This window comes from Mixophyes fleayi, chromosome 8 (genome assembly GCF_038048845.1).
Source record: "Mixophyes fleayi isolate aMixFle1 chromosome 8, aMixFle1.hap1, whole genome shotgun sequence".
NCBI lineage: Eukaryota > Metazoa > Chordata > Amphibia > Anura > Limnodynastidae > Mixophyes > Mixophyes fleayi.
The window spans coordinates 118,424,500-118,444,405 of NC_134409.1; the positions used below are offsets into that span (position 1 = coordinate 118,424,500).

At 41.8% G+C, this 19,906-nt stretch overlaps 1 protein-coding gene across 2 annotated transcripts in view; it reads right to left on the reverse strand.

Annotated features, from left to right (window-relative positions):
- LOC142099645 (interferon-induced very large GTPase 1-like) overlaps positions 1 to 19,906 on the reverse strand; it is a 37,703-nt gene that overhangs the window by 15,776 nt on the left and 2,021 nt on the right. For both annotated transcript variants that reach the window (XM_075183305.1, XM_075183306.1), the window contains exon 2: positions 19,392 to 19,454. The gene's annotated coding sequence lies outside the window, so the exon portion shown is untranslated. The remainder of the gene's footprint in view (positions 1 to 19,391; positions 19,455 to 19,906) is intronic.

The window sequence follows — 19,906 nt, forward strand, 5'->3', positions numbered from 1 at the left end:
TATTTCCCTTTAAAACTAGTGCCACCCGAGTCTCTGGATTGTGATTGTTTAACAGTTTCATACAGTTTATTACATATTTTAAATTCATTTTTCAAATCATAGGGGCATATTCAATTAGGATGCCGGTGCGCGGAAGCGCACGTTGCTGCGGAACCTGCGCAGTATTGGCGGTAATACGGTACCGCAATAACGCAGATTTTCATACGCAACCCTATGGGGTGTGAACGAAAATCCACGTTATTGCGGTACCGTGGATTAACTTCGCGGGCCGTTCCGGCGCGATCCCGCGGACCGGAAACGTAATTGAATATGCCCCATAGAGTGAAATGTAAAACAAGTGAATTGTGATAATATGCCTTACATTTTTTAAATTTTTTCATAAGGATACATACATGATAATTTTATATTTTTCATATTGATACATCATGAACGGAATGTCTTTATAATAAATGTCCCTCCGTACAACTCATATGTGCAACTATTAACTCAAGCTATAACATGGGCATCACAAAGTTTAGTTAATACCTAAGTTTAGTTAAAGATAAGAAGGTACAGTTCGTGTAAATTTAAAGATAGAGACCACAAGCAGTGGTCGAAGTGGGGGGTGTAAATGGTAGTATGCTATACCGCTACTTCTCTTACTGCCTTCATTGTAAAACAACTGAATTCCATTCACTTACATTCCCATTACATTTTTCATACCAAAATTTCTAAATTTTCATACCCCCACTTCTAATTTTCCACTTCGACCACTGGTTTTGTAAGAATATGGGTATTAAGTGTAAAATTTCCACAGCTACCACCTGCATTCTCAATGGGCAAAGAGAAAGGATTAATCAAGAACTAGAAAAGTTTTTAAGGATGTACATTTCTGCTAACCAAGATAATTTACCTGATGTATTAAAGATAAACTATAAACAAATATGGGCGCAATATGGACCCTAATATATTAATACTATGCTGCAGCTCTCAAACAGCAGGATCTGAACCTGCCAGAAGGAACAAACAAAGATTTACAGAGAGAGTGCAAAGCATGATGTATACAAAAAATATAATTTATTGCCCTTACATATAATAGATATCAAATGAAAAAACAGATTATAAAAGTGATAAAAAGTACTAAAAAATAGTCAAAAAACAAAGTCCTCTGTAGGATTCCGGTGTATCTAATGTGTAGGATACTTTATCTGGTTCTCCTTGTAGTATAAGCAACCTCCAGAGATACAATTGCCAGTACTTCTCCACTGGGACAGATTATTAAATGAGACAGTTCATTTCTTAGCAATGAGAGACCATTACACTTGCGCTGAAAGATTAGCACACTTGGTGCAAAGAACACAGATCAGTATTCATATATGATGTGTTTCCATCAATATACTTTTCTCTTCATATGTGGTGCACTTCTATCGACATACTTGTCTCTTAAATCAGCCTTAGATGTCAAAAGCATAGGCAATTAGTCCCAGTATGACAATCCAGTATGTAATAGTGTCTTTGTTGCTATATTCCTATAGAGAACCAAACCCCGGCGTTAGTTGAAAAACTTACACCGAACGGATCCACAGATCACCTGACGCATTTCTCGTCTGATAGCCGTTTCATCAGAGGTATGTGTAACAGCATCCAGTACGGACTGTGTTTATATAAGGATGGTAACGATCACGTGAGTGTCAATCACCAATCAGGATTCAATATGTCACCTGGGCGGAAAGACCAATCAAGGCTCAACGTGAATTGAAAATTTAAGTCACTCAGGGTCACCAATCTTTACTGAAATTATTGCCTGTGGAATCATTTGGCTCCTGTCTTGAACTTTATCCATTAAAATATATTTTATTTTTGAAATATTTGTTAATCTTGATTCAAGTCTTTTTCTGAATCTATTTCAGTCACTTTCATCATTAGGCTGCGGTCCTGTAAATTCTATGAACAGGTTGCCTTCAATCTCCCTCCTGGGGGACAGTGACATCCAGTCAATCTTCAATAATGTTAGTCCAATTTGTATACCAGTGTTTTCTATGACTTCACGTAGTAATTCCTCTTGCAATTTGTAGAGGACTCAAACAGAGTTTTCTGCTTCGATAACAGGACAAATAACATCCAGCTCGGCCTGTGTGAATCTATCACAGAGACGGATCAGGGTTTTTTCATTCAGCCTTTCCAGTCTTGCTTTTTTAAAAAGCCTTGAAAGGCTGAATAAAAAACCCCTGATCCCCTGTGTTTAGACGACAGCTTATTTGACCATTTGTCATGGTAAGCTGGAATACTAGACCCCTGGCCTGCCAATACTAACACTCACCGGAGGCGCGGAGTCTAACGCAGTGGCTGGTCTTCACCAAGAACCCCCGCAAGGTGGTATGGACTTTGCGGCGGCCGCTACACAGGTCATCGCCCTATGGGAGTGGGGCAAGGCCCGCGGAGTTCAGCGAATTAAAGATCTGCGGACTACAGGAGTTACCGCTGGGATAGCGGAGGACAGCGTGGAGCTGTGATGGCCTGCGGATTGCAGGAATTACCGCTGGGATAGCGGAGAGTAATGTGGAGCTGTGACGGTCTGCAGATTGCAGGAGAACAGCGTGGAGCTGTGGCGGTCTGCGGATTTGCAGGAGAACAGTGTGGAGCTGTGAGGGTCTGCGGATTTGCAGTAGAACAGCGTGGAACTGTGGCGGTCTGCAGATTTGCAGGAGAACAGTTCGGAACGAAGGAGACGTCCACTAGTACATACACAAAATGAACCTAAGAACAGGCTCAGAGGGGAGAAGGAGGCTGCTTTAAATAGTAGAGGGAAAATCATCATCCAATAGGAAGGTAGAGAAGGTTTTTTAAAGAAATCAGGTCTGCGTATGCGCAGACCCGTATCAAAGATGACGGCCGTCAGCGGGGAACGGATGGGGCCGGCAGGCAGGTAAGTGAGCCGGGTCTCAGTCTAGAGATACCGAGGACCCGGCGTATGACACCGTTCTTCAAATGTCTGATTGCGCTCCATACTCATTACCATCAAGTTTGCGAGTACCAGCTTGACATACCAACAGGCAGATCAGAAGACTGCGACCTGCAAACTGCATGCAGTGAAGCCTGTACTTCCTTGTGGGGTCCCTGCTGAATACCAGGGGGTCCATTAGACTCCATACTTCTTTACTTTTAACAGTTTTTTCCATTTGGGATTGTGGTGTGATTTCATCTTATATTATAATGTTTAGTTTGATGTTACACACTCCATTACTTCCTTTCAATACATCTATTACAACCTCAAAATTGTGCTAGTTTATGTTACTTTCCCATAACCTTATGTATCAACTAGTTTCAATGCTAACAATGCTAACATAATGCCACATATCTTCTTCTCTTCTGCCTCTGTTATGCCATCTGATATGAAGTCATTTTTTAATGAAAACCCGCCCTAGCAGTTTGTCAATTGCAATGTTCTGGTCATTTTTTAACTTTATTTCAACTATGCATCTTAGATGTTGTAGTACAATTCCACTTGTAAGTGTGACTGACCATAGTCAACCCTTTATCTGTTTGAAAGACAATTACCAGGAGAGAGCAATTATCACAGTGATCAGTAGGTGGGATAACCAATAGCCAGTTGGGTGAGATATGAATAACAAGTACTAGTTCATGTGGATATATATCTATGTGTGTGTGCATGTTTCTATGTGTATCTACACACACCAATCAGTCACAACATTAAAACAACCTGCCAAAGCAGCTCTGTCCTGCTGAGCCATGAACTCTACAAGACCTTTGAAGGTGTCCTGTGGTATTTGGTACCAAGATGTTAGCAGCAGATCCTTGCAGTCCTGTTAGTTGCGAGGTGAGGCCTCCATGGCTTGGACGTTTTTCAGCACATCCCACTGATGCTCGACTGGATTGATATCTGGGAATTTGGAGGCCAATTCAACACCTTGAATTCTTTGTCATGTTCCACAAACCTACCATTTTTGCAGTATGGCAGGGCGCATTATCTTGCTGAAAGAGGCCACTGCCATCAGGGAATACTGTTGCCATTATGGGGTGTACTTGGTTTCCAACAATGTTTGGGTAGATGGTACGTGTCATAGTAACATCCACCTGAATGCCAGGACCCAAGATTTCCCAACAGAACACTGCCCAGAGCATCCGCCGGCTTGTCTTCTTTCCATAGTACATCCTGGTGCCATCTCTTTCACAGGTAAATGACGCACATGCACCCAGCCGTCCATATTATGTAAAAGAAAACGTGATTCATTAGACTAGGACACCTTTTTCCATAGCTCCAAGGTCCAGTTCTGGAACTCAAGTGCTCATTGTAGGCACTTTTGCTGGTGAACAGGAGTCATCATAGGCACTATGACCGGTTTGCGGCTACACAGCCCCATACACACTACAGTTAAGTAGTTCAGAAGGTAGAACAGTCAGATTAGCCAAGGTAAGCAGGATGCAGATTAAAGGAACAGAATCGGAAAGCAGAGCAATGGTCTGGGAAAGCCTGAGGTCATAACCAATCTGTTGGCATAGTACAAAGTCAGGATCCAGGTCTGGATCAAGACGGTTCAATAATCAGAAATTAAATACTAAAAAAGATAATGGCAGCTCAGAACAGCAAAGCTGCAAATCTGGCAGGGATTGACAGACAGAGCAGATTTGATTACTATTTGTGAGTTGAAACCCTGCCCCCCTATGTGATGTCAGCTATCACCTGATTGCATCTCATTAAGCATCAGCTGTGCTTTCCATACTGTGAATTGAAAGTTGAATACTGTGTCTTGCTTCTAAATACAGGATCCTGACATGCATAATAGGACACAGAAGTGGAAGTTGCTCAATCAATTTATAGGTTCATAGCAGGTGTTTGAAAGGGTGGGGTTATCCTAAAAGGAACAAACACTGAGAAAAATCCCCCAGCACACTGCTATAGCCAGCAAAGAGCTGCCATTTCTACTTGTACATAAAAATGCAAAAGTCTCAGTTGCACACATTTTCAAATGTATGGAAAGCCACCAGCCACTCCATGGTGCATTTGCTAATAGGGTGGTCTTAACCAGTGTTCCCTCTAAGCTGAGCAATCTGGAAAGGAAAGAGTTAAAAGATCATTCTAATGAGGGCTCCACCCGAAAGGTTTGCATTCACAATCTGCAGGATGTTTCCTAGTAAGATACAGGTTTAACTCTATCATTTCCAGATTGCTCAGCTTAGAGGGAACACTGGTCCTAACGCTAAACAGTGAGAGTCCCATATATTTGGGCCATACATACATGTATTTATAAATTGAGAGCTAACTTACCAAGAGGTACCCCAGAAGCCTCCAAATGGCAATACAGCGCCAGCACGCGACATCAGCTACTGATACCAACATGTCTCTCAAACAAACAATACAGAAGTGAAAGTTGCTCAATCAATTATAGTTTCATAGCAAGTGCTTGAAAGGGTGGGGTTATCCTAAATAATAGGATGCCTGGCTCAACTGAGCAGTCACCCCCACTTTGACAAATACACAATATTTTATATTTGTACATTACATCAAATATATCAGCAAAATGATTACAACTCAAATTCATCACACGACTGATTAAAGCATCTATGCCTCTTAGGATGTCGAAAGGTTTTCCTAGAACCTTCTGTGGTCAGACAGTTTGCAGAAAATTAATCTTATCCTAACTAAACAATTTATGGAATGGAATGCACTGGCGTAAGCAGACCCATTTTATGCAAGCCAGCAAAAACATTTAGTGAAGGCAGTAAAAATGAATATTGCTTAACTTTTATGTTTTTAACCATCTTGTCTACCATTCAATCATTTACTCTCATAGAGCGATTTTACTTTCACAATACAATGCACACAAAGAGGTGGGTTGTATTTCAAAATGTCACTAAAATTAAATTAAAATTTCATTAACTGTATCACTGTTTATATATATATATATATATATATATATATATATATATATGTATATATATATATATATGTGTGTGTATATATATATATATATATATATATATATATATATATATATACTGTATATATTCTTTATTTTCCATTTTTAGTGTCAATATACAGAATAGCAGCAGTGAAAGGTTACAGGTGTAAAATTGCATGTACAAAGCTGTTTTTGGTAACCAGTAGTATCAAACAAGCACATACGACGTAAAAGGAAACAACCAGGGGGGAGGAGCCTGGTTTACACCAGAAGGTTGAGAAAGGGGTACAAGAGGGAAAGGACATGCCAGAAAAAAGGGGAAAGGGGGAGAACATAGTACCAAATGGGGAGTTCGGCAAATCATCTTAATAAACTTAACAAGTGGGGCCTATCATCATCATCAACATTTATTTATATAGCGCCAGCAAATTCCGTAGCGCTTTACAATTGGGAACAAACATTAATAAGACAATACAAACCAAAAAGCAGATTGCGCATGAGATGTTCAAATCAAATGAATACACATAAAAAATATAAAAATATATGAAAATAAATGTACAAACAGCTCATAATATAGTAATACCTCTGTTTACTGAATACAATGCATAAATAAAATCAATAATCACATAAAATGATCCACAGGCTCATAGGGACCTATATATATATATATATATGTACACAGTGAGATAAATATCTCTATAGAGTAACATAAAAATAGGCTTTCAACGATTGTCTCTATAACCAGAAGAGTGGTAACTCTGTATTAATGGTGGTAACTTCTGGTTATAGAGACAATCGTTGAAAGCCTATTTTTATGTTACTCTATAGAGATATTTGTCTCACTGTGTACATATATATATATATATAGGTCCCTATGAGCCTGTGGATCATTTTATGTGATTATTGATTTTATTTATGCATTGTATTCAGGATTACACCTAGGCAACGAGCTTGCGGGGTGGGATTTATGGTCATGTTATCGACAGAAATAGAAAATGTCAGGCAGGAAGCTTCTGTTCTTGGGTGGGAATATTATTAATTCAGTTTTTGAAAGATTAAGTTTGAGTTGGCGAGAAGACATCCAAGATGAAATGGCAGAAAGACAGTCAGTAACGCGAGACAACACAGATGGTGAAAGATCAGGAGAGGATAGATAAATTTGTGTATCATCCGCATAGAGATGATACTGAAATCCAAAGGAGCTTATTAGTTTTCCAAGAGAAGTGGTGTAGATAGAGAATAGCAGAGGACCTAGGACTGAGCCTTGTGGAACTCCAACTGATAAAGGAAGCGGAGCAGAGGTGGATCCAGAGAAATTAACACTGAAAGAGCGATTAGATAGGTAGGATGAGAACCAGGATAGGACAGTGCCTTCAAGACCTAGGGATTGCAGCGTTTGTATGAGGAGAGAGTGGTCAACAGTGTCAAATGCAACAGAGAGATCCAGGAGAATTAGAAGAGAGTATTGGTTATTATTTTTTGCTGTGATCAAATCATTGACAACTTTGGTCAGCGCCGTCTCTGTGGAGTGTTGAGAGCGAAAGCCTGACTGAAGAGGATCCAATAGGTTGTTTGCTCTAAGAAAGTGTGTGAGGTGTATGTAGGCAATTCTCTCGAGAAGCTTGGAGGGGCATGGGAGATGGGGCGGTAATTTATGAGAGAGTTAGGGTCAGAATTCTGTTTTTTTAAAATGGGAGTAATCACTGCATGCTTGAATATAGATGGAAAAATACCAGTAGAAAGAGATAGATTACAGATTTTAGTTAGAGGGGGAATGAGCACAGGAGACAGGGACATACCCATTTGTGAGGGAATTGGATCAAGAGGACAGGAGGTAGAGTAGAAAGATGAGAAGAGAGTAGAAACTTCCTCTTCATTTGTGGGATCAAATGAAGAGAGAGTGTCAGAGGGTGCTACAAAGGAATTGAGCAGATTGCTTGTCAAGGGAGATACCATTTCAAGCCTGATCTTATCTATTTTGTCCTTGAAATAGGAAGCAAGATCCTGTGCACTGATGTTAGTTGGAGGATTTGGGGCGGGAGGATTCAGAAGAGAGTTAAATGAGTTAAAAAGGCGTTTGGGGTTAGAAGCCTGAGCATAGATGAGAGATCGGTAGTATATTTGTTTAGCAGTGTCCAGAGCATTTCTGTAGGAGTGGTAGATATCAGTATATGTGATGAAATCATTAGAGGCACAAGATTTACGCCAGTGACGTTCTGCTTTACGAGAAAGTTTTTGTAGAGTTCGTGTTACTGTAGTGTGCCTTGGTTGGCAACGAATTCTACGCGAAGTATGTAGTGTCGCTGGAGCCACTTGATCCAGAGCAGTTGCTAGGGTTTCATGAAAATGGGGTACTGCCCGATCAGGGGAGGAGAATGTAGAAATTGGGGAGAGAAGGTGTTGGAGAGAGGTGGAAAACTGTTGAAAATCAATAGCGTTGATATTCCTGCGGGTACGAGGAGGCTTGGAAGAGTTTGACACCAGGGAGGGTAAAGAACTGGGGGTGAGCGCGTAGCTAATAAGGTGATGATCCGAGAGGGGGAAAGGAGTGTTAAGGAAATTAGAAACTGAGCATAGTCTAGAGAAAACAAGATCAAGACAGTGGCCATCCTGATGAGTAGCAGATTCAATCCACTGGGAGAGGTCAAGTGAGGAGGTTAGAGAGAGTAGTTTGGAAGCAGCATTGGAACGTGGATTAGAAATAGGGATGTTGAAATCACCGATGATGATGGTGGGGATATCAGTAGATAAGAAGTGAGGAAGCCATGCAGAAAAGTGTTCAAGAAATTGTTGGTGTGGACCAGGGGGGCGATAGGTGACAGCAACACGCATAGAGAATGGGTTAAAAATCCTAACAGCATGTACTTCAAAAGATGTGAATGTGAGTGAAGGGATACTTGGTAGAACTGTGAATGTGCACTGTGGGGAGAGAAGTAGTCCAACCTCCCCTCCTTGTCTGCCTCCTGGTCTGGGGGTGTGGGTGAAATGGAGATCACCATGTGAAAGGGCTGTAGGTGAGGCAGTGTCTGAATGCGTGAGCCATGTTTCTGTTATTGCTAGAAGGTTGAGGTTGTATGAGAGGAAGAAATCATGTACGGAGGTAAGTTTGTTACAAACAGAGCGTGCATTCCAAAGGGCACATCCAAAGGACTTTGGAAGAGAGGGGAGACAGGTGATGTGTTTGAGGTTTGCTAGATTTCTGTAGTGTTCAGATATATGTGTGTGGGAGAAGTGAAGGGGACCTGGATTAGGTGATATATCACCAGCTAATAGAAGCAGGGAGGAAGAAAGGTAGGAAAGATGATTGTAAGATGTGTGTCCTTTTAGTTTCTGGCGCAGGGTGAGGCTGTTAAAGTTATTGAATTTAAATAGCAAAAGAGTTCATGAGTGTTAACTAGAGGTGAGTGAAGTAATGAAGGGGCAATGTGGACAGAGGTGTGTGTTGCAGGATGGGTGAAGGATGATATAGTCCTAAAGATAATGCCATGAAAAGAGAGAAAGAAAAATATTTTGGCAAGCATTGGGACTAGTAGTCAAATAGCAAAAATGAGGAATTAAAGGAATTGCCTAATTGCAATGTCCAGTGTAATCAGATAAATAGTGTAGAGCTAGGCTGCAGCAAATGTAGTGTATTCCTGGATGTCTGGATAGTATAAAGTAATGATGTGGGGAGCCATGTGGGGGAGTGGGTGGAAGTGTTGAATGGAGAGTAATAAAGAGACGGTAATTGAGTAGCTGAGATTTCGCAGACTCATGAGAGAGGAGATTGGTTGAAAGACAGTATAATTTCTTCCTACTTGTAAAGGGAGACAAAACTTAAATAGAATTGAAGTACAGTGGTGAGATAGGTTACTGAAATAACTGTAGCATGGGTAGGGAGTGGTTGAGCAAGTAGTACAGCAGTCTGATTAAACAGAGTGGATTTTGCATTGAAAACAAACTGACAAATAGAACAAACTTTCATGAGATGAGAGGAAAATGAGATCAGAGTCCAAAACAGTCCTCATGTTGCATGTAGCTTGTAGCCAGAGAAAACATCAGAGGTAGAATATGGAATTTCAGGTGAATACTGACTGTTGTCCTTGTGAAGCTGTGTTAATAGGCAGAATGTTCTTCTCCTGTTTCATCCAGTGTAACTCCGGTATAACTCCGAATTATGCTGTTTAAATTTTTTTGTTTCACACTTGTATCTATACACTTAGAGCTATACACACTAACTAAGCAGCCTTCACTGGCTATCATGATGAAGAACAAGTGAAACTAAACAACTGTTTCATAAGTAAGAGAGGGAAAAAATGCTTTGTAAGTAGCGGTGTTCTTATATCATCATCATCGTTTATTTATATAGCGCTGTACAGAGAACTCACATCAGTCCCTACCCCATTGGAGCTTACAGTCTAAATTCCCTAACATACACACAGACAGAGACTAGGGTCATTTTGATAGTAGCCAATAAACTTACTAGTATGTTTTTGCACTGTGGGAGATAACCAGAGCACCTGGAGAAAACCTGTGCAAACACGGGGAGAACATGCACACTCCGCACAGTTAAGGCCAAGGCCATGGTCGGGAATCGAACTCATGACCCCAGTGCTGTGAGGCAGAAATGCTAACCACTAAGCCACCATTCTGCCTGTGCTTATTTAATTTTTACATATACATATATAAAGCAAGGCTTTTCCGCACCTGTTACATTACATATATAAAAAAGACATATACACATTATAATCTTATAATATATAACTTTATCTTATTAAAAATTGTACGTTATAAAAAGTGTTAGATGGTTCCAGAGGAAAAAAGAGTACAAAAATCCTTGCACACCAAAACAGGACATAAGACCTACTATTTGATTGGAAGAAAGTATTTTTCTATACAGACTTTGACCTTAGCAGGAAGTTTTAAAATAAAATATTTTTATGTAGCTAGATGTAGTATTAGTGTCATCTACTGTTAAATCACATATTCTATGCTTATATGGAGTATTACTGACATGTAATATCTTTGCTATGATTACCACTATAAAAGACTAGTCTGACCAGAAGTAATTTAAAATATCTCAGTCAGGCACCCTTGTACTCTTCTACTAATGTGCATTTTGGGTGCATCCCGTGGAATCTGGGATTTTCTTCACTGGTCCTAAATGCTTGTACCTGTTTGATGTTCTGTTGCCAACTTTTCGAGATCAAGTGACTAATGGGCAGGGTGTGCGGTGACGCAACTGTCACCATTCACCCGCTCTCTGACATTATATATCGCTATTTTCTGTATTTATACAACATGAGCGGGGCTTAATAACGCAAATTGCATCATAAGCCCCATCTCTGCTCAGGATCCAGGAGGGTGTCTGCTCTTCCGAGAGGGCTCCCTAAAAATTGGGAGAGTAGGCAAGTATGTGTCTGTTATCATTAGAGATGAGCGCACTCGGATTTCGTGAATCCGAGCCCACCCGATCATTTCCGATCCGAGCCGGATCCGAGACAGATCCGGGTATTGGCACCAAATGAAAACCTAAAACCGAGGCTCGGAGTCATAATCCCGCGATACTCGGATCCTATAAATTCCCCGCTAGTCGCCGCCATCTTCACTCGGGCATTGATCAGGGTAGAGGGAGGGTGTGTTAGGTGGTCCTCTGTCCTGGTAGATCTCGTGCTGTGCTGTTTAGTTCTGTGCTGTGCTGTGCTGTGCTGTGCTGTGTTCTGCAGTATCAGTCCAGTGGTGCTGTGTGCTGTGCTCTGTCAATTTTGAGTTCAGTGGTGCTGCTGGGTCCTGTGCTGTGTCCTGTTCAGTCCAGTGGTGCTGTGTCCTGTGCTCTGTCCTTCTAAGGGCATAGCTATTTCCCCATTATTCCCCATTTTCAAAAAAATAAAAAAAAGTTATAAAAAAAAATACAAAAATTTTTTTTTTAAAAGAATTAATTACAACAAAATTTGCAAAACCAATCCTGCAGTATAAGTCCATTGGTACTGCAATATTACCAAGTTCACACATTCAGCAGTAAAAGTCCAGTGGTACTGCAATATTACAAAGTTTACACATTCTGCAGTATCAGTCCAGTGGTGCTGTGTCCTGTGCTCTGTCCTTCTGAGTTCAGTGGTGCTGCTGGGTCCTGTGCTGTGTCCTGTTCAGTCCAGTGGTGCTGTGTTCTGTGCTCTGTGCTTCTAAGGGCATAGTTATTTCCCCATTATTCCGAAGTTATTTTAAAAAAAAAAAAAACTTTAAAAAAAAAAAAAAAAAAAAAAGGAATTATAACAAAATTTGCAAAACCAATCCAGCAGTATAAGTCCATTGGTACTGCAATATTACCAAGTTCGCACATTCTGCAGTATCTTGTGCTACATATAATGGAGACCAAAAATTTGGAGGATGAAGTAGGGAAAGATCAAGACCCACTTCCTCCTAATGCTGAAGCTGCTGCCACTATTCATGACATAGACGATGAAATGCCATCAACGTCGTCTTCCAAGCCCGATGCCCAATCTCCTAGTACAGGGCATGTAAAATCCAAAAAGCCCAAGTTAAGTAAAAGTAGCAAAAAGAGAAACTTAAAATCATCTGCGGAGAAACGTAAAGTTGCCAATATGCCATTTAAGGCACGCAGTGGCAAGGAACGGATTAGCCCCTGTCCCGTGTTCATGACTAGTGGTTCAGCTTCACCCAAGGAACTAAGCCCTCCTCCTCCCCCCCCCTACAAAAAATTTAAGAGAGTTATGCTGTCAGCAACAACACAGCAAACAACTCTGCCTTTTAAAGAGACATTATCACAAATCTCCAAGGCGAGTCCAAGGGTGTTGGTGGTTGTCAAGCCTAACCTTCCCATCACTGTACGGGAAGAGGTGGCTCAGGAGGAGGCTATTGATGTAGCTGGCGGTGTGGAGGAACTTGATGATGATGATGCTGATGTGGTTATTGTAAATGAGGCAGCAGTGGGGGAAACAGCTGATGTCCATGGGATTAAAAAGCCCATTGTCATGCCGGGTCAGAAGACCAAAAAATGCACCTCTTCGGTCTGGAGTTATTTCTATCCCAATCCGGACAACAATTGTATTGCCATATGTAGCTTATGTAAAGCTCAAATAAGCAGGGGTAAGGATCTTGCCCACCTAGGGACATCCTCCCTTATACGTCACCTGAATAACCTTCATAGTTCAGTGGTTAGTTCAGGAACTAGGGCTAGGACCGTCATCGGTACAGGGACACCTAAATCCCGTGGTCCAGTTGGATACACACCAGCAACACCCTCCTCATCAACTTCCTCCACGATCTCCATCAGATTCAGTCCTGCAGCCCAAGTCAGCAGCCAGACTGAGTCCTCTCCAATACGGGATTCATCCGAGGAATCCTGCAGCGGTACGCCTACTACTGCCACTGCTGCTGTTGCTGCTGTTAGTCGGTCATCTTCCCAGAGGGGAAGTCGTAAGACCACTAAGTCTTTCACAAAACAATTGACCGTCCAACAGTCATTTGCCATGACCACAAAATACGATAGCAGTCACCCTATTGCAAAGCGTATAACTGCGGCTGTAACTGCTATGTTGGTGTTAGACGTGCGCCCGGTGTCCGCCATCAGTGGAGTGGGATTTAGAGGGTTGATGGAGGTATTGTGTCCCCGGTACCAAATCCCGTCGAGATTCCACTTCACTAGGCAGGCGATACCAAAAATGTACAGAGAAGTACGATCAAGTGTCCTCAGTGCTCTAAAAAATGCGGTTGTACCCACTGTCCACTTAACCACGGACATGTGGACAAGTGGTTCTGGGCAAACGAAGGACTATATGACTGTGACAGCCCACTGGGTAGATGCATCCCCTTCCGCAGCAACAGCAACAGCTGCATCAGTAGCAGCATCTACAAAACGGCTGCTCGTGCAAAGGCAGGCAACATTGTGTATTACAGGCTTTAATAAGAGGCACAAAGCTGACAACATATTAGAGAAACTGAGGGAAATTATCTCCCAGTGGCTTACCCCACTTAGACTCTCATGGGGATTTGTGGTGTCAGACTATGCCAATAACATTGTGCGGGCATAAAATATGGGCAATTTCCAGCACGTCCCATGTTTTGCCCACACCATTAATTTGGTGGTGCAGCATTACCTCAAGAGTGACAGGGGTGTGCAGGAGATGCTTGCGGTGGCACGCAAAATTGCTGGATACTTTCGGCATTCAGCCAGTGCCTACCGCAGACTAGAGGCACATCAAAAAACCATGAACCTGCCCTGTCATCACCTCAAACAAGAGGTTGTGACGCGCTGGAACTCCACCTTGGAGTTTGCTGCAGAGGATGGAGGAGCAGCAAAAGGCCATTCAGGCCTACACAGCCACCTACGACATAGGCAAAGGAGTGGGGATGCGCCTGAGTCAAGCGCAGTGGAGACTGATTTCCGTGTTGTGCAAGGTTCTCCAGCCGTTTGAACTTGCCACACGAGAAGTCAGTTCCGACACTGCCAGCTTGAGTCAGGTCATTCCCCTGATCAGGCTGTTGCAGAAGCAGCTGGAGAAAGTGAGGGAGGAGCTGGTAAACCATTGCGATTCCACCAAGCATGTAGCTCTTGTGGATGTAGCCCTTCGTACGCTTTGCCAGGATCCGAGGGTGGTCACTCTTTTAAAGTCAGAGGAATACATTCTGGCCACCGTGCTCGATCCTCGGTTTAAAGCGTATGTTGTGTCTCTGTTTCCGGCGGACACAAGTCTACAGCGGTGCAAAGACCTGCTGGTCAGAAGATTGTCCTCTGAAGAGGACCGTGACATGCCAACAGCTCCACCCTCATTTTCTTCCACATCTATGGCTGTGAGGAAAAAGCTCAGTTTTCCTAAAAGACCCGCTGGCGGGGATGCTGATAACATCTGGTCCGGACTGAAGGACCTGCCAACCATTGCAGACATGTCTACTGTCGCTGCATTGGATGCTGTCACAATTGAAAAAATGGTGGAGGATTATTTTGCTGACACCATCCAAATAGACATGTCAGACAGTCCATATTGTTACTGGCAGGAAAAAAAATCCACAATGAAGTACAGCACTGCCCTCCAGATAGTACAGAGGGACCTGTGGTTGTGGAGTCCAGTGGGGACGAATTGATAATGTGTGAGGAGGAGGAAGTACACACTGTAGGGGGAGAGGAATCAGAGGTTGAGGAGGAGGACGACATCTTTCCTCAGTAGTGCCTGTTTAGTTTGTACAGGGAGAGATGAATTGTTTTTTTGGTGTGGGGGCCCAAACAAACCAATCATTTCAGCCACAGTTAATTGGTAGGCCCTGTCGCTGAAATGATTGGTTTGTTAAAGTGTGCATGTCCTATTTCAACAACATAAGGGTGGGTGGGAGTACCCAAGGACAATTCCATCTTGCAACTATTTTTTTGGCATTATGTGACCATTCAACAGTCGTTTGCCATGTTCAAAAAGTAAAACAAAATGTCAACAAATTCAAAAAATTAAACCAAAAGTAAAAAGCCCTGTCATAATTTAAAACAAGAGGTATTGACGTGCTAGAACTACTGTAGTGTTTATATGTTATAAACACTACACTTGGAAGTTGGAGGAGGTATTGTGGCCCCGGTACCAAATTTAGTACCGGGGCCACTCCACTATGCAGTCCAGATAGAGGTGTATCAGATATTAAACAACGTTGACTGTTGCTGCAAAATTTTTAAATAATATTGTGGGGAACACTACACTATGCAGTCCATAAACTTTTTTGGTAGAATTCAGACCCGTGGAGGGTATTTTAATTATATTGTGGCCCCGGTAAAAAATTGTGTAGCGGGGCCACCCCACTACGCAGTCAAGAAACTTTTTTTTGGGAATTCAGACCCGTGGAGGGTTTTTTAATTATATTGTAGGGACCACTCCTCTATGCAGTCCAGATACAATTTTTGGTGTAATTAAGACCAGTTGATGGTTTTCTTATTATATTGTAGGGACCACTCCTCTACGCAGTCCAGATACAATTTTTGGTGTAATTAAGACCAGTTGATGCCGGTTTTCTTATTATATTGTGGGGACCACTCCTCTACGCAGTCCAGGTACAATTTTTGGTGGGATTCAGACCATTTGAGGGTTTTTAAATTATATTGTGGTGACCACTCCTCTACGCAGTCCAGGTACAATTTTTGGTGTAATTAAGAGCAGTTGATGGTTTTCTTATTATATTGTAGGGACCACTCCATTACGCAGTCCAGATACAATTTTTGGTGTAATTAAGACCAGTTGATGGTTTTCTTATTATTTTGTAGGGATCACTGCTCTACGCAGTCCAGATACAATTTTTGGTGTAATTAAGACCAGTTGATGGTTTTCTTATTATATTGTGGGGACCACTCCACTACGCAGTCCAGAAAGATACCTCGTTGCAACGTTTTGGACTAATAACAATATTGTGAGGTGTTCAGAATACACTGTAAATTAGTGGAAATGATTGTTATTGAATGTTATTGAGGTTAATAATAGCGTAGGAGTGAAAATAAGCCCAAAAACTTGATTTTTGAACTTTTTATGCTTTTTTCAAAAAAAATCCGAATCCAAAACGTTAAATCCGAACCAAAGCCTTTCGGCAGGTGTTTTGTGAAACAAATCCGAACCCAAAACCTCAAAACAATCCGAATCCAAAACACAAAACACGAGACACCAAAAGTCGCCGGTGCACATCCCTAGTTATCATGTGTTATCTGTGTTAACATTTCATGATTGTGTAGGCACACATCAGTTTATGAGGTCTATTTATTAATCTACTTTTTCTTTAAAATATTTCGGGGGATAGCCGAATTTTGAACGATCAAATCAATTTATAACTAGGGGATTACAGCAGATATCTGAGATATCTGCTGCGGCCCCAGTCTCTTCGAATGCAAAAGCAGTCCCCATAGGACTGCTATTTTGCATGATATAACAAGTTCAACTTGTGCCCGATGGCTAATGTCATCTAAAGATGGCGTTAGCCATTGAAGTCTATGGGGAGAGCATTGCAGTAGAGGGATCCTGGATACCTCACCGCATCTTACCTGCTCTCCCCTCTGGTCACTATCGCAAAGTAGCCACTTTGCGATAGTGAGAATATTCAATATGTGGGATATACTTTTACTTTGTGCAATAGGCATTTTTGTGGGCTCATTTGGAAATGTTATTACATTTGCAGAGTACATTATAGTTGCCGTGTTATAATATTGACTCTTTGTTTTTATCACTATTAAGAAAAGAGTACAGTAGGTTTAAAAAGCTTCAAAAGTGGATATTAGGGGTGGAAGAAACTGTGCAGTCAACTCCTGATTGCATCAAATCCAGCCCATAATCCAGTACTGTGCAGGAGTTAATTAAGAAACAGACTTGTATATTTTTAGCTAATGTCCTTAAGCAAGTGCAGCACTTAGAATGGAGAGTGAGAGCATCAATTTGGTGGGTCCTGACTATTATGTCTGAGGGAAATTAAAAGCTGAGATGTCTGTTTGCAACTGTATTTGTCCCCTCTCTTAAGGGGTAAAGTGGGCAGCAAAGTGAGCCTTGGGTATGCCCATGTTGTGTCACTGAGAGGTTAGTTAGGCCACATTATAAATTTCCCTGACAGGTGGTGCAGGACTCTTAGTCTGCAGGACAAGTTGCCCGCTCTTCCTCCCTGATTTTGGAGCTTCTTTGCAGGTGATTTGTATGCCAACACTAGCCCAAGGTGTGTTTAATAGTGCCCCTATTGGGATGGCTTCGGATTTGGGTTCCATCACCCTTCGGCTTTGCTGCCTGGTGCTATGTTACTCCCGATGACATTTTTTGGCAGGAGCTTTGGGTGCCAACACAAGCTGGCATGATGGTAGCATCTGCCGAAATACATTGAGCAGTTGGTGGCCAATGCTTGGTGGGTGCACATTAGCTTAATTGTATGTAATGGTAGAACCCGCCTCCCTTCAAAGAGTCAGGCTTTGGTTTCGGTACAGGCATCGCCCTTGGGGGTGGGTTAATTGGTTGCATTCTGACAGCTCAGAAGCTCATAGATCTTCAGATGCTTGGGATAATGGATACCTAAGTTTAAAAGATAAGGGATGTGCCCAGGTGAAATGGTTCCCCATGTATTGATATCGAGAGGGCAAATGACCCTCACTGTGATGTAAGGATCATTGGTCCTAACTGAACTGCTTATCATTTTCTTCTCCACCATACGTTTGTATTTTAATAAACTCCAATTATTTGCCAAGCTCTGTTTTCGTGTCTTTTATTTATTATTAGGATTTTAAGAAGGATTGTAAAAATGGTGACTTATGTGAGAACATCAAGTGTTAAGCATTTTATAAGCATCTCTCATTGTAACCTGTCTATTGCAAACATTCATGGGCAGCCTAGTGGTTAGCACTTCTGCCTCACAGCACTGGGGTCATGAGTTCGATTCCCGACCATGGCCTTACCTGTGTGCAGTTTGTATGTTCTCCCTGTGTTTGCGTGGGTTTCCTCCGGGTGCTCCGGTTTCCTCCCACACTCCAAAAACATACTGGTAGGTTAATTGGCTGCTATCAAAATTGACCCTAGTCTCTCTGTCTGTCAGTGTCTGAGTGTGTGTCTATAATAGGGAATTTAGACTGTAAGCTCCAATGGGGCAGGGACTGGTGTGAATGATTTCTCTGTACAGCGCTGCGGAATTAGTGGCGCTGCGGAATTAGTGGCACTATATAAATAAATGATGATGATGATGATTCAATGTTTATCAGTAATTCAAGTATAAGGGCTCAGAGGACTACACACTCTGGCACACAAGTTACAAATACATATGGCAGCAAAAAAAGCCTGGATTTACTGTAGAAATGCTATTTATTGGCCTAGGCAATGTTCCCCATCTAAATTGACTAACTTCAAGTTTTGTCTCTGTGACTTCTCTTTCAGTGCTAAGAGACCACAGTCCATTATACTAAGACCAATTCTGAGTGGCATAGTTGCCAGTCCAGGGTTCCCAATCTTGTTTATTTACCCTGCCCCAGGGAGGGGAGGGGAGGTCAGGAAGAGCCCCAGTGGACATGCATTATTTTCCAGTCTCCCCTCCCAACATAGAGGGTTTCTCGCATGCAGCCAATCTATTTAACCTATTCACAGATTTTGCATGTAGAAAGCTTATTTTTTTCCTGTGTGAAAGATGACAACATCCTCTGGACTCTTTCATAGCTTTCAGAAAAAACGTAAGAATTTTTTTCAGATTCAAAAAAATACACCTACAATTCTGACCCCAAGAGCATGCAGACGCATTGTTGCAATCCAATTGTGGATGTGAATGCTGACTGATTGGTCAGGTCATGCGGAATGGGACCACCAGGCACCCTGCTCAGAAAAGCCACTCAATACAGCCTTCAATAGAAGGCTGTATTGAGACTGAAACGCACATGTATTGTTTGGGTATGCAATCATTTCTCATAGTCACATTATTCATTTTAAGTTAATTATATATACATTTGTAGCTCACAGATGTGACATCAGTTCCAGCAACAATAACACCATATGAAAATAAAAACTATTTGCATACCTAAAGGCGACAAAGAATCTTCTGTATCACAGTATTCTGATGCACTCCGTTGGTATCATGAACCTTCAAGGGAGAGTAATAGAGAGAAAATATTCATAGAACAATATAACAAATACTGAAATGCATTTAAACATACATAGGGCATTTTCTGTAATTTATATAAATTCAGACACAGAACAGTCCTTAGTCGTCCCTTTGTAGGGACAAGGGGGCATCTGTCCCCTGGGCCGGTCCCATAGTTTTATGGATATGCCTGACAAGTTTTTTATCCGGTACGCCTAATATTTACAAGTGGTGATCACACCTGGGATAACAGTGTGTTGGCACAAGTGTCTTTTCTGATCACTATTTGAAAATCACAACATTTTAAATACATATTATATCTCTAGTGTGCTTCCATCTTTGTCATACTCTATCCTTTTCAAGCATTTATTATATTGTGGTAATACACTATGTGGCGCCCTGTTTCTTCTACCCTTCTTTTTTAGATAGTCCAGATTCACCATCTGTTTTTG